The sequence below is a fragment of the Capra hircus genome, chromosome 4, assembly GCF_001704415.2.
Source record: "Capra hircus breed San Clemente chromosome 4, ASM170441v1, whole genome shotgun sequence".
Classification (NCBI taxonomy): Eukaryota; Metazoa; Chordata; class Mammalia; order Artiodactyla; family Bovidae; genus Capra; species Capra hircus.
In genome coordinates this window covers 11,147,941-11,160,659 of record NC_030811.1, presented here as the reverse complement: position 1 = coordinate 11,160,659, position 12,719 = coordinate 11,147,941, and the positions used below count along the sequence as shown (strand labels likewise).

The 12,719-nt window shown below is 38.1% G+C and overlaps 1 protein-coding gene across 1 annotated transcript in view; it reads left to right on the top strand.

The window, feature by feature from the left end:
- CNTNAP2 (contactin associated protein-like 2) overlaps positions 1-12,719 on the top strand; it is a 2,354,843-nt gene that overhangs the window by 137,097 nt on the left and 2,205,027 nt on the right. The window lies entirely within an intron of this gene.

The window sequence follows — 12,719 nt, the reverse complement described above, 5'->3', positions numbered from 1 at the left end:
ATGGGGTCACAGAGAGTTGGACACAACTGAGCGACTGAACTGAACTGATGAGAAACAGAAAGAATTTGAACTTTTGTTTTTTTTTAATGCTGCTTGGTAGGGAGGATTGTGTAAATGAACATTCTGGCCCCATCACTTTATAGGTATGTGACCTGAGCACATTTCTTAATGTCATTGGGCCTCAGTGTATTCTTCCTTACAGATGACAATGGTAGAGAACCCCATTGAATTATAATAAATGTGAAATGAATTAGCATATTCCAGGTGTTTAGATGACAGCTGGGCAGATTGTAAATATATATTCATGTTGGATATTTTATTTATATTATGTTTTTATTTCTAGAAAGCAGGTTCTTCATGTATTAGGCTAGCACCACTTTCCTAAAAATAAAAATCTGTCCTGTGTGTGTCCTATAGCATTCTTTCCTAATAGAAATTTTACCAACATTAATTCCTCTCTTAGATAAATGTGATTTGCATTTCATCTCTTTATGCAACTTCCTTGTTGTTTTATCATTTTCTTGCCATTTTCCTATTGCTTTATTTTATAAATAATGAATACAGAATTTTAATGATTCAAGTAAATATAGACCATATATTTTTTTGCCCATGAAGCACAAGGAAAAATTTTACTCACAATATTTTATTTCTGTCACTGTACTTGAAATTAATAGCCCAATTTTTCATCCACAAAGTTTATTAGAGGTCATAAAAATGATTGGAATCTCTTTTCTGATTGGCTGAGAAAAGGAATTTAATCTTATATAATTATCTTTCAAGTAAGACATGCATCGGTACAGTAAAACTCTCTTATCTATTAGATCACTGAGCCATTTCGCATGATTTTAAAAAGATTAATATTCATATAAAATTTATCTATCTCTCAGCCTATCTGTCCATGGTAAACTTTCTTAAAGGAAAGAAGAATAGACTTCAAAATGGAGTAGTGGATAATGGAAATGCTGGATGAGAAAAACTCAATGAAGAGTAATGGCAACACAGTTTCCCCCCTTCTATTTATTTTTAAATTTATCTTGCTGAAGCCTAGTTGATCCACAATTTTGTGTCAGTTTCTACTATACGCTAAAGTGGTTCAGTTATCCATAGCTGTATATTCTTTTTCGTATTTTGTTCCATTAGGGTTTATTCCAGGGTATTGAATACAGTTCCCTTTGCTACACAGTATTCCCCTTTTCTGGGTTAAAAGAGCTGGAAGGTCAGTGGTGTACTAGCTTTTGTTTGTCTTCTTAAGCCATGAAACTTTTCCTCCAAATAAATTCTTCCTCAAAGGTCTACTTCCTAAATAGATAACTGCTTGCTGCTGCTAAGTCGCTTCAGTCGTGTCCGACTGTGTGTGACCCCATAGACGGCAGCCCACCAGGCTCCCCCGTCCCTGGGATTCTCCAGGCAAGAACACTGGAGTGGGTTGCCATTTCCTTCTCCAATGCATGAAAGTGAAAAGTGAAAGTGAAGCTGCTCAGTGGTATCCAGCTCTTAGCGACCCCCTGGACTGCAGCCTACCAGGCTCCTCCGTCCACGGGATTTTCCAGGCAAGAGTACTGGAATGGTTTGCCATTGCCTTCTCCGAGATAACTGCTTGGGCAGGGGGAAATTTTCCATGAAGTGGCTCCTGAAGCCATTCCTGGGGGGGTCCCTCTGATTTCAGTAGCAGTTCAGATAACGTCAGCCTAATACAAACACTGCCTTCTAAAAGCCCTTGAGATGCAGTGATGTAGCCAGGGTTACTGGGTTACATATGATAATATGCAATAAAAGTGAATTGATGCATCCTGTATCCTGAAAAAGAATAATGTGTTACATTATACATTTTTATAAAGCCCCTACTATGAAAACTTCCTAAAATTGCTCTGCTTTCCCAAACTGCTATTGCTATATAATGTATTCATCTTTTCAGTAGTAAACTTCTCTAGAGTTTATTTTTCTAGCGTAAAGAAAGGATTTTTTTTTAACTTAGAAAAGTTCTCAATTAAAAAAAAAAGCACCAGCACTCAGTGTCAAAATTTAAATTTTTTGTTGGATTGCAGCTCCGTTTTTTTTTTTTTTTTAATCCTGTTTTGGAGAAGCATTCTTCTCACAAGGGAAATAAAATTCAACAAGTAAAGGTTAAGTATGAATATTTTGGGTATGGTTTACTAAACTACCAAGCGAAAGATCTCTCACAGGCATTCAACGAAAATAAACACATTAGCAAAAGACAAAATGAATAAGTGGCATTTTTCAAAACAACCATTTCCATTGAAAGGAGATTAAATGAACCTTCCTCGAAGCATATGAAATACCCTGTTGAGTTTTGATCTAATAAAAAGTTGGATTAAACTTGCTGTTTAAAAACTGGTGCACATGTGAAATCAAAGGATACACTAACTTGTAGCTAAGGGCACCCCAGGTCCTAAAACTAATAGAGATGAGGGTTCAAATCCATCTGGTGTTAGAGATTTTGTTTTAACCCAGAAGCATCACAAGGATTCTTCTCTACTCTAGAGTGACCCCTGGCAAGAGCAGGCAAGCATAAATGTCACTGAACAACCTCAGAAGCAAGCAACTTACCTCCTTGACTGAAGAGTATCCTGGCATCTAAGTAGAAATTACATCTTCCCTGCTACCAAATGACAGAAAATATCACATTTTGTCTTTCCAAGTTCATCAGCATCTTATGCTGCAGTTTTAGACAAAGATGCTTTAAAATATTTTCTTAGGATGGATAAGGCATAAAGGATGCAAGTGAATGGAAATGAAAACAGTTTTAAACAATGGGAGTAACTGGCTGTAACTGATGTGTAATAGCTGGGCTTCAAAGTGTTATAGCCGTGGATTTGAGCCCTGGCTCCACTGCTGTTACCTGTATAAATATGAACCAGTCATGGAAAGTAATTACCATCTGGCAGTGTGGCTATGGAGATTAAATAAGTTAATTTAAAATATATTTAATAATTTAATATATTTAATGTATTTTAAAGGTCCTAGAACATTATGGACATTCAATAGCTGACAATTAGTGGGTCCTTTCAAGGACTTCCCAGGTGGCACAGTGGTAAAGAATCCACCTGCCAATGCAGGAGATAGGGGTTCAAAATACAGGGTCCTTTAAGCCCTTTCATTGCAAGAAATATAGATTGGCTAAGGTTATCTCAAGTGAGGGAGAAATTTTGAAGATACATATGGGTAAAGGAAGCTAGGAATTCAGATCCTGCAATAGACTTTTATAGAAACACAGAAATAGTGTACTTCTAGATATCAATTCAAAAACTAAGGAAGGCTAACTTAGGGCTTCCCAGGTGGAGCTAGTGGTAAAAAAACCCACCTGCCAATATAGCAGACCAGGGTTGATTCCCTGTGTCGGAAAGATTCCCTGGAGTAGGGCATGGAAAACCTTCTTAATCAGCCAGGGGAGTGAAATTTTTCCTGTTATTATTATAACTATAATCAGCAGAAAATGCATCCCTTTGTCTAAGTGTCCTAACTACCACCTAAGTAACTTTGTATTCTCGTTGAACCCCTCAAGACAAGATCTGATAGATTTAATTAATAAGTAGGAAAACTTTTTAGCCAAGTAGACCACATTCACAGGCTACAGACCAGGGTCTGATTGTTCAGATGGTGTGTGTCTGGGGATGCGCTGAAGGCTGGGATCACGTGGTATTTATCATGGTCATTTATGCTGAAGGAACTTACTAGAAAGAGCTGTAGATTTAACACAGTTTGAGGCTTCACATTTTTTATAATTTTCTTTCCATTTCATGCAGAATGGGAGAGGACTAATTTAGAAACAGAGCTAGTTTGATGTTAGAATGAACCTTTATTTTCTAATTTTCTTACTTTTCCCAGCATCTTTAAGGTTAAACAATTTTTGTTTTTCTCTAGTAGTTTTTAATCCCAATACTAAAGTTTCCCTGATAGCTCAGTGGTAAAGAATCCACCTGTCAATGCAGGAGACCTGGGTTCAATCCCTGTGTTGGAACGATCCCCTGGAGAAGGGGAATGGCTACCCATTCCAGTATTCTTGCCTGAGAAATCCCATGGACAGAAGGACATGGCGATCTAGAATCCAAGGGGTTGCAAAAGAGTCAGACACAACTTAGCGACTAAAAAGAACAATAAAAGGTTCCTGTAACTAGGAAAGAGTCTGACTGACGATCTCTCAAGAGGCTTCCAAGGAAAGGTTTTCCACAGCTTTGGGTCTGGACTCAAGCCCCATAGACTTAAATCTGAGAGTTTACTTATGAAAGGACGTACGGGGTTCAAGTTAAAAAGAGGCTTAGGGTATAAAAGAAAAACCAACGGTCAACTTACAATGAAAAAAAGAAAAACTATTTTTGCATGACTTGTACATGTTTCCTTTGGAAAAGGTAAATAGAAGGTGAAATTAAACCTATGCATTGCCCCCATGAGTTTGAAATTGAAGTATATTTAAAATATATTGTCCATCTGCCTAAGGAAATACAGTTGCTAAAAGATCCTTGAGTCTTTGAGCCAAAATCCTGTCTCTTTTGGAGTGAGACTGGGTACCTCCAGTATTTGCCTGTAAAACTCTATTCTTTCTAGGTTTTGATTGCTAAATACGTCTCTTCTTGTTGAGCAGATTCTGTTATTTATTTAGTGTTTCAAATCAAGGCATAATCTTGTTTAACAACTATTCTATCTTCCTAATGACCCTATGCATGTATTAATTTATACAGTTAAAAACTTACTTATCTGCACCTCTGTGGCTGGCCCTATAAAACACTTTGGAGATACAAGGCAAAATTATGGAAAGTGTTGTTTTTACCACATTGGTCCATAGGAGCAGACAGATAAAACCTGATTAATTGCTTCCTTCTTCACTCTGTTATATAGTAATAGTAATGTAATCAGTTTGTGGGTTATATGTTTTAGAACGTAATCTTCATGTTAGAGTGTGTCATCTTGAATCATCCTGTGCAATTTGTATAAGAATCTTATCAAGTCAATGTAATAAGGTACTGTAGGCATTACGAAGAAATATGTTTTTAAAACTTGTCCAAGAAAAGTGGCTTTCAGTTTAGCTGAGACCAGAGTTTAGGCCCGAAAAACTTTTCCATAGATTAGCCTCTTTAAGGGTTGATCTTAGAATTTAATCTTCAGAAGGCAGCAATAGACAGAAACTTGACTGCTTACCTCAAAACCAATTTGACTTTGTCATATTGTAACTAGTAGCTTTTCAAGTCTCATAGCAAACCGGGTGTCACTCTGAAACATGATAAAGCAATAATTCATTAAATTAGAAACAGAAAGTCTCTTCAGAGCATAATCTATGAGAACCGGAAAGTCACACCTCACTTTATACTGAGTATTATGAAAAATCAAATATACACCCATATTGGAAGCATTAAGAAGTAGCACTGCCATATATAGTAAGTAGTGTTTCCTTAAGTAACTCTGAGCATTTAGCACCAGGTTTGAGAAAGATTCCAGCATCCTTCTTCCTGATTTTATATTTAGCATGTCTTTGACTAGTATTGTGTTGGTTTCTTGGGGAGTTGGGTAAACAATAAGCATTTGCAGACATGTGGGAAAAAGTATGGGCCTTTTTGGAGTGAGCCATTCAAGCAAGAAGTACAAGCAGCAGAAACAGGGGGCTGATAAAGGGAAAGACTAGGGACATCTTGTTTCACTGAGATACGGTGAAATGGCTGTGGCCAGAAAATATGAGATGATTCCATACATATGTCTTAATATACAATATTTGTTTTTCTCTTTCTGTCTTCCCTCTAGGTTCATCCACATCACTATAAATGACCCAGTTCTGTTCCTTTTTATGGCTCAGTAATATTCCATGGCATACATGAACCACATCTTCTTATCCGTTCATCTGTCAATGGACATTTAGGTTGCTTCCGTCAGGCTCCTGTAAATAGTGTTGCAGTTTGCAGAGCAAGAATAGAGACACAGATGTAGACACGGGACGTGGGGACATGTGGGGGGAGAGGAGGGTGAATTGAGAGAGTGGCATTGACATATATACACTGCCGTATGGAAAATAAGATGGCTAGTGGGAAGCTGCTGTGTAACACGGGAGGCTCAGCTCCATGCTCTGTGATGACCTGGAGGGGTGGCAGGGAGGCTCGGGAAGAAGGGGATATGTGTGTGCATGTGGCTGATTCACGGCATTGTATAGCAGAAATTAACACAACATTGCAGAGCAAGTATACTCCAAAAAAACCAACCAAACAAACCAAGTTGGAATAGATCCGAGGCTTGCCTTCTCCCTTACTTGACACTCTGTGATAAACCCCTGTTTTTGTTTAGTCACTGAGTCTTTGCGACCCCATAGATTTTGGCCCATCAGGCTCCTCTGTCTATGGGATTTCCCAGGCAAGAATACTGGAGTGGGTTGCCATTTCCTTCTCCAGGGGATTTTCCTAGATCAGGGATCAAACCTGTGTCTCCTGCACAGGTTTGGCTGTGGATTCTTTACCACTGAGCCACCAGGGAAGCCCCACAGGATAAACCCTTACTTTGCCGCAAAAAAAAAAAACAAAACAAAACAAAGAGAGATAAAAGCTATAAAAGAGACAGTAAAAAGTGAGCATTAGAATAGTCTCACTTGATGTCCTTTTCTCCTCTCTACCCTTCCCATTTCTTCTCTATTTGTGAATCGCAGGCTTGCTGGCCTGAAAGGAGGAGAGATGAGGGACAGTCTGATCTTCTTTACTTTCTGCTTCAGTCCCTGAGAATGTAGAGGTAATCTAGACTATCCCAGCTGACTTGATTTTGACATGTTCTTGGAGCATCATCTTCATTGCGTACTCCTAGAAGCAGGCTGTGAGACAAGGATTCCAGGCTCGGTGATTTCTTGGTAGAGGAGTGGGGATGTGAACTAGGAAAGGGAAGGCAGCAAAGAAGTGTTATCCAGCCGGCTGTCACTATAGATATCGCTGCCTTAATCCCACTGGGAAACTGCGAATTGGTGTGAGACCCTTAGGTCAGTGTTACCTCCCCTGGGACATGAGGATTCCTAGGGTATTTATATCTCACTCTCAATAGCTACTGCTTCTCCCTGGGTTCATTATCTCCCCTATGCTTCTAGCTTGGTGTTTTCAGGTACAATTGGAAGGATTGATGTTGAAACTGAAACTCCAATACTTTGGCCACCTGATGCAAAAAGCTGACTCATTTGAAAAGATCCTGATGCTGGGAAAGATTGAGGGCAGGAGGAGAAGGGGACGACAGAAAATGAGATGGTTGGATGGCATCACCGACTCAATGGACATGGGTGAACTCCGGGAGTTGGTGACAGACAGGGAGGCCTGGTGTGCTGCAGTTCACGGGGTCGCAAAGAGTCGGACACGACTGAGCAACTGAACTGAACGGAACTGAACTGAACCGTAACTGCATGAGGAAGCCCTCGGCCAGTTAGAAGTGGGGAATGAGGCACAATAACAAGGCCAGTAGGGCAGAGGCAGAACAAAACAGTTCTGCACAAGAGGAATAAGTTGGATAGAGTTGTTCTCTCTTCTGCCACTTTTACTTTATTATTTAAACAAAATCAACAATGACTTTAATCTCAGGTTTTTGTAGAATCAAGTCTAGACTTACCTTAATTATCCATCAATTATTCTCTGACTCATATGGTTGTATGAAGACTTATGTGCGTGTATATATTTGGGAAGGAGTCGGTGGTCCTTCTACCCATTTTCATATTCAGCATATTTTATAAAATGTCACTAGTCCCAGGACTCTAGATTCACCTACGCTCAATATTCAGTCCATGTGCTATGTCAGTTTTTGCTATACATCTCACAAAAATACTACTGCTATCAGATGTGAGTCTAATAGTAAGAACTGCTTTTAATTATATTCTAATTTTCAATTACTCAATATTTGCCTAATTATTTCACCAAGAACTAGTAGAATTAAGAGCCAAAATGACCAAAATAATTTCTCCAATGAAATTAAGTGATTTTTTAAATATGCTGAATAATATTTATTCATGTTGTGTTAACAGTGGAAAATTTTAGTGAAAACAGCATTCATATGGAAGGATCTGCTTACATTTTTTAAAATAAATGAATAAGAATTCTCTTTTATGGAATAAATTGTCTCATCTGAATTGATTGAAAAAAATCCTTTGCTTGAAATAGGAATGCTGCATAGTTAATTATATTTTAATAGTTTTGCTTTCCTTCTTTTTAATAAAAAATTTAATATTCCCAAGATAGCAACAACTGTGAATAGGTTATGCTGCATGCTAAAAAATAAAAATTACCAACAAGAAATGGGAAGTATATCTTTGAATGTTCTGATGTTGAGATTTTATTTTTGTGGGATCTTAAATGCAGGGTTAATATCAATCTTATGCTTAGCTAGTGAAAGCAACAAATGAATCAAACTTTCAAATATTCCCTTCTCTAAGGAACTAGGAGAGTTTCTGAGCACTGGGTATTATGAATCTGGGATGGGTTTACCACATTGTATACAAACTACCCCAAGGTATATTGTTTTATAGAGTTATTAGTAAGCTATTAATAAATTTTGTGGATTTTTTGTATGTTTTATTGTATGATTTTTGTTTGTTTGTTTGTTTTCACTGTACAGGAAGGAGTTCCAAGTTTTCTGCTTCTGCAGGGAATTAATAGATTTTTCATGTTGTAGGGCTGTACAGTTAGATGTAGATGAGAGCTCAAGATAGCATTTGGGGACTTTTTAAAACATTTTGGACAATTAAGCTGAATGTCCAAAGGGAAACTGTTAAGGCTGGTATTTTGAGAAAAAGAAAAGTGGGACCCAAAACATGAGAGACAAGGATGATTTGTCCATGGTGATGAGAATCAGATGATGCAAAATGGTATCTACATGAGTGGCTAAGGAGACAGGACCTCTGAGAAGGTGGACCCCTGGCCTTCAGACACTTGAAAAGTGAGTGTTAGTTGCTCAGTCATGTCTGACTCTTTGTGATCCCATAGTCTGTAGCCTGCCAGGCTTCTCTGTCCATTGGATTCTCCAGGCAAGAATAATAGAGAGGGTTGCCATATCCTTCTCCAGGGGATCTTCCTGACTCAGCGATTGAACTCAGGTCTCCTGCATTGCAGGCAGATTCTTTACCATCTGAACCACCAGGGAAGCCCTCAGACACTTGACTGGAGTCAAAGGAAAGATCCCGGCAGTCAGAGTTGATCCAGACGGAGGGAATGTTGTCCAAAAAATGTCACCACTGTAAATGAACAAAGGGCTCCCTGGCAGGAAACTGTTGACCATTGGCCTGTTAAGTCAAGGAGAGAAAGATAGTAATGACAAATAATGAATATTGGGATTCTTGCTAATTTCATCAAGTAGGTATTATGGACCAATTAATCTAATTTAGAGAAATTAATCAAATCTGACACTCTTTGCACCTTGAGTGTTTTGGAGTAATTCACATGTTACATGGTTTTTATATATGAACTCAGGCCATACACTTGAAAGAGAGTTCAAAGAGTAATTAGTCTTGTGTCCTAACGAGTGTCTAGACAAGAATTTTTCAAAGCTTGCACCGCAGGGAGAATTAAGGCTGTGAACTTCTGAGGTGAAATGTGTTTAAGAAATACCAATATTAGGGCAGCTTGAAACCCTTTGGTGATTCACAAAACACATTAGCATATTAAAGGCTCTGAGATAACCCATGCTCATCCATCTATCTCAAACCCAGACTTTTCCCCGGCTCATTTGATCATAAAAGTGTATTAACATTTCTGAGGAACAAATATTCTTTGAGATACTAGATTCTTAGGGAAAATGAGTTACTCTACAGAGCAATAGAAATCTATCATGGTTTCAAATATAAAATGTCTGACTGTATCTAAAAAGCAAGAGTCTGTATGTGATAGTGTTTACTTCCTATATTGATACACAGAAGAAGAGAAATATGAAATTCACCTCTATATTAGCATTCTCTCAGATCTTACTCTGGCATCATCTAGATAGTTTTGTAAAGAGGGTCTTCCTTGTACAAAAGATATTTTCTGCAGTAGCTATTTTCAGAAAGCCATTCTCTCAAGTACAGAGAATATAGCTGAACATCTATAAAACAGGTGTGAGGAATGAAGGGGGGTTTTTTAAAGTACAGTATTTAAGTGGGTTAACATTCCAGTTGCATGGATGAATAAGGAGATGATTATGTCAGTACACAGTTTTATAGTAATCTAAATACCTGTTCTAATTTGATATCAAGAATTTAAGTTCCATGTGAAGACATTGATGATGCAATAGCAGCAGAAAAAATGCCTGAAGGTTGGAAATGAAAGGACTAAGAAGGATTTAAAAAATTAAGAAGATTGAAGAGAAAACCATGGAAAGACACCAAAAAAAAAAAAATTTCTACAGTTATAGAAAGGATTGAGCTGATGAGTTGATTGGCAATAAACAGTTGTAATTTTACATTGGTGAGATACACAGACAGTATTGTGGACCAAAAAAAAAAAAAAAAAAAAAAGTGTTGCTTTCCATGCCAGTAAAGAAGAAATATTGCCCACCATTAAGCTATCAGCCACTGCATCCACACTGAGGGTAATTTTAAAATGGACAAAAACCGGATACGGCCTTAAATAGTTGAAATGCATAGCTATGGAATGATTTCAGAGGGTTCAGACTCATGTGTCTTCCCATACTTAGCAAAAGACTAAAATGATTAAGATGTTTGGTGGGGGTTTTTGGTGATTAGTTTTAATCTTCTAATATTTGATTACATGTTTTTGTTTGTTCGTTTGTTTGCTTTTTTCAACAAAACTATACTTCCTGGCACCTCCCTTGCCTCTTTGTAACAGTTGCTCCAGAGCTTTTTGAGAGGCTATATCCTGAACTGTGGTCCTCAGTAAGACCCCCAGATGGAACATAACTCACAGCTTTTTAAGTCATGCTTTTTTCTTCAGTTGACAGTACTGTTGGCATCTGCTATAAGAAGAATGTGATTCAGGCATTAGGAAGAAATGTGAGAGTGTGATACTTAAGCAGACAATAGTATCTCCAGGAAAATGTTCCAGATTTAGAGTAGATAAGTGCTTAGAAGATTTAGGTGCCAAAAACAAAATTTGGAGAATAGCAGCAGTGATTAGATTTAAATTAGTAATGCTAGAATACGCAGAATTTTCAGTTTAGATCTTCTTCTATGCTTCCAGTGGCAGCCCCCCCCAACCCCGCCCACTAACCCCTTGATTTTATTTTTGTGCAGCACCAGCTTTCTGTGGAAATGGATAATAGTGCACCTTGGTGGCCCACTTTCAATTCAGAATTCTTTCTCCTCTCTGCTGATGTCTGTTTATTTCACGAATAAGAAGCAAAGCCCCATTCCACAACAAAGTGAAATGATTCAAAAGCCACTGGCCTCACAAGAAGGATGAGCATCTGTAGACCTTGAAAGAGTTGCAGTCAACCCTTAGCCATAGATTTCACAAAGGAAACGTGAAGGCACAGTCAATGGGAAGACCTCCAGAATTCCCGTAAGCACTGACATTGTGTGTAGACACTGAAATCATCTACTGGCCATCATCCAGTTTCCTTCCAGACTGCCTCCTTGCTGTGTGACATTTTTATGGATAGAATTTCAGGTCAGACTCCCCAATTTTCAAATCGGCACTTGTAGGTCTGATGCTGTGTCTTATAGTTAGAATTGATGAGCAGTTCATGAGTCAACTTTATACATATCATTAAGCAAGCCTGAAAAAATCACCAAATCATAAACTAAACCAGACTGTTTTCAAACATTTGCCCAAATGAGATGCAACATGTCTCAGGAAAACATTCATTAATCTTTCATCTAAGTTCTCTAAATGGGATAAATGGAAATCAGCTTTTAAAAACTAGAGTATCTTATAAATCCTCATCGAAATGCCTTCAGGGGGTTATAATTTAATTTAATATAATTAGATTTCTAAAAGGGCAATATAAAATACCCATCAGAAAGACCAGTATGTGACCTGTAGAGTAATAGTTATGTCACTGCATGGCATAAAATTAACACGATCTGTTACACCTACTATTTGAGGTCAAGGGGCTTGCAATGGAGTAGACTCTCTCCAGGTTAACTCAGTCATTCACCGTTCTTAATACATGTTTATTGAGCACCTCTTGGTAGTTTTATATGCTCTCAAACATGGAGACTGTATTAACTGCTGGGTCCAATGGTCCTCCCCTGGCCTAAATTTATGTTCAGTTACAGAAATTTATCAAGGCTATCTAGAGAAGAATGCATCTCTTCTCTTCCTTAAAGTACAGTTTTATCTACATTTTCTTTTCTTTTCTGTTTTATTTACATTTAACATTGTAAGGTACAGCAAGCCTTTGAAGAAACAAAGTAGACTCTTAAATCATAAGTGAATAAATAAAAGCTGGATAGAATGCAGAAAAGTTCATTACCTTGAAGTAAAGGTTTAATGAGTTATTTTTCAGGAAATAATTCTTCCTCTAATGAGTGTATTATTCATAACCATATTCATCAATTAACAATTTGCTAATAATGTCTACTGCTGCTGCTGCTGCTGCTAAGTCGCTTCAGTCGTGTCCGACTCTGTGTGACCCCATGGACGGCAGCCCACCAGGCTCCCCTGTCCATGGGATTCTCCAGGCAAGAACACTGGAGTGGGTTGCCATTTCCTTCTCCAATGCATGAAAGGGAAAAGTGAAAGTGAAGTCGCTCAGTCGTGTCCGACTCTTAGTGACCGCATGGACTGCAGCCTACCAGGCTCCTCCCTCCATGGGATTCTCCAGGC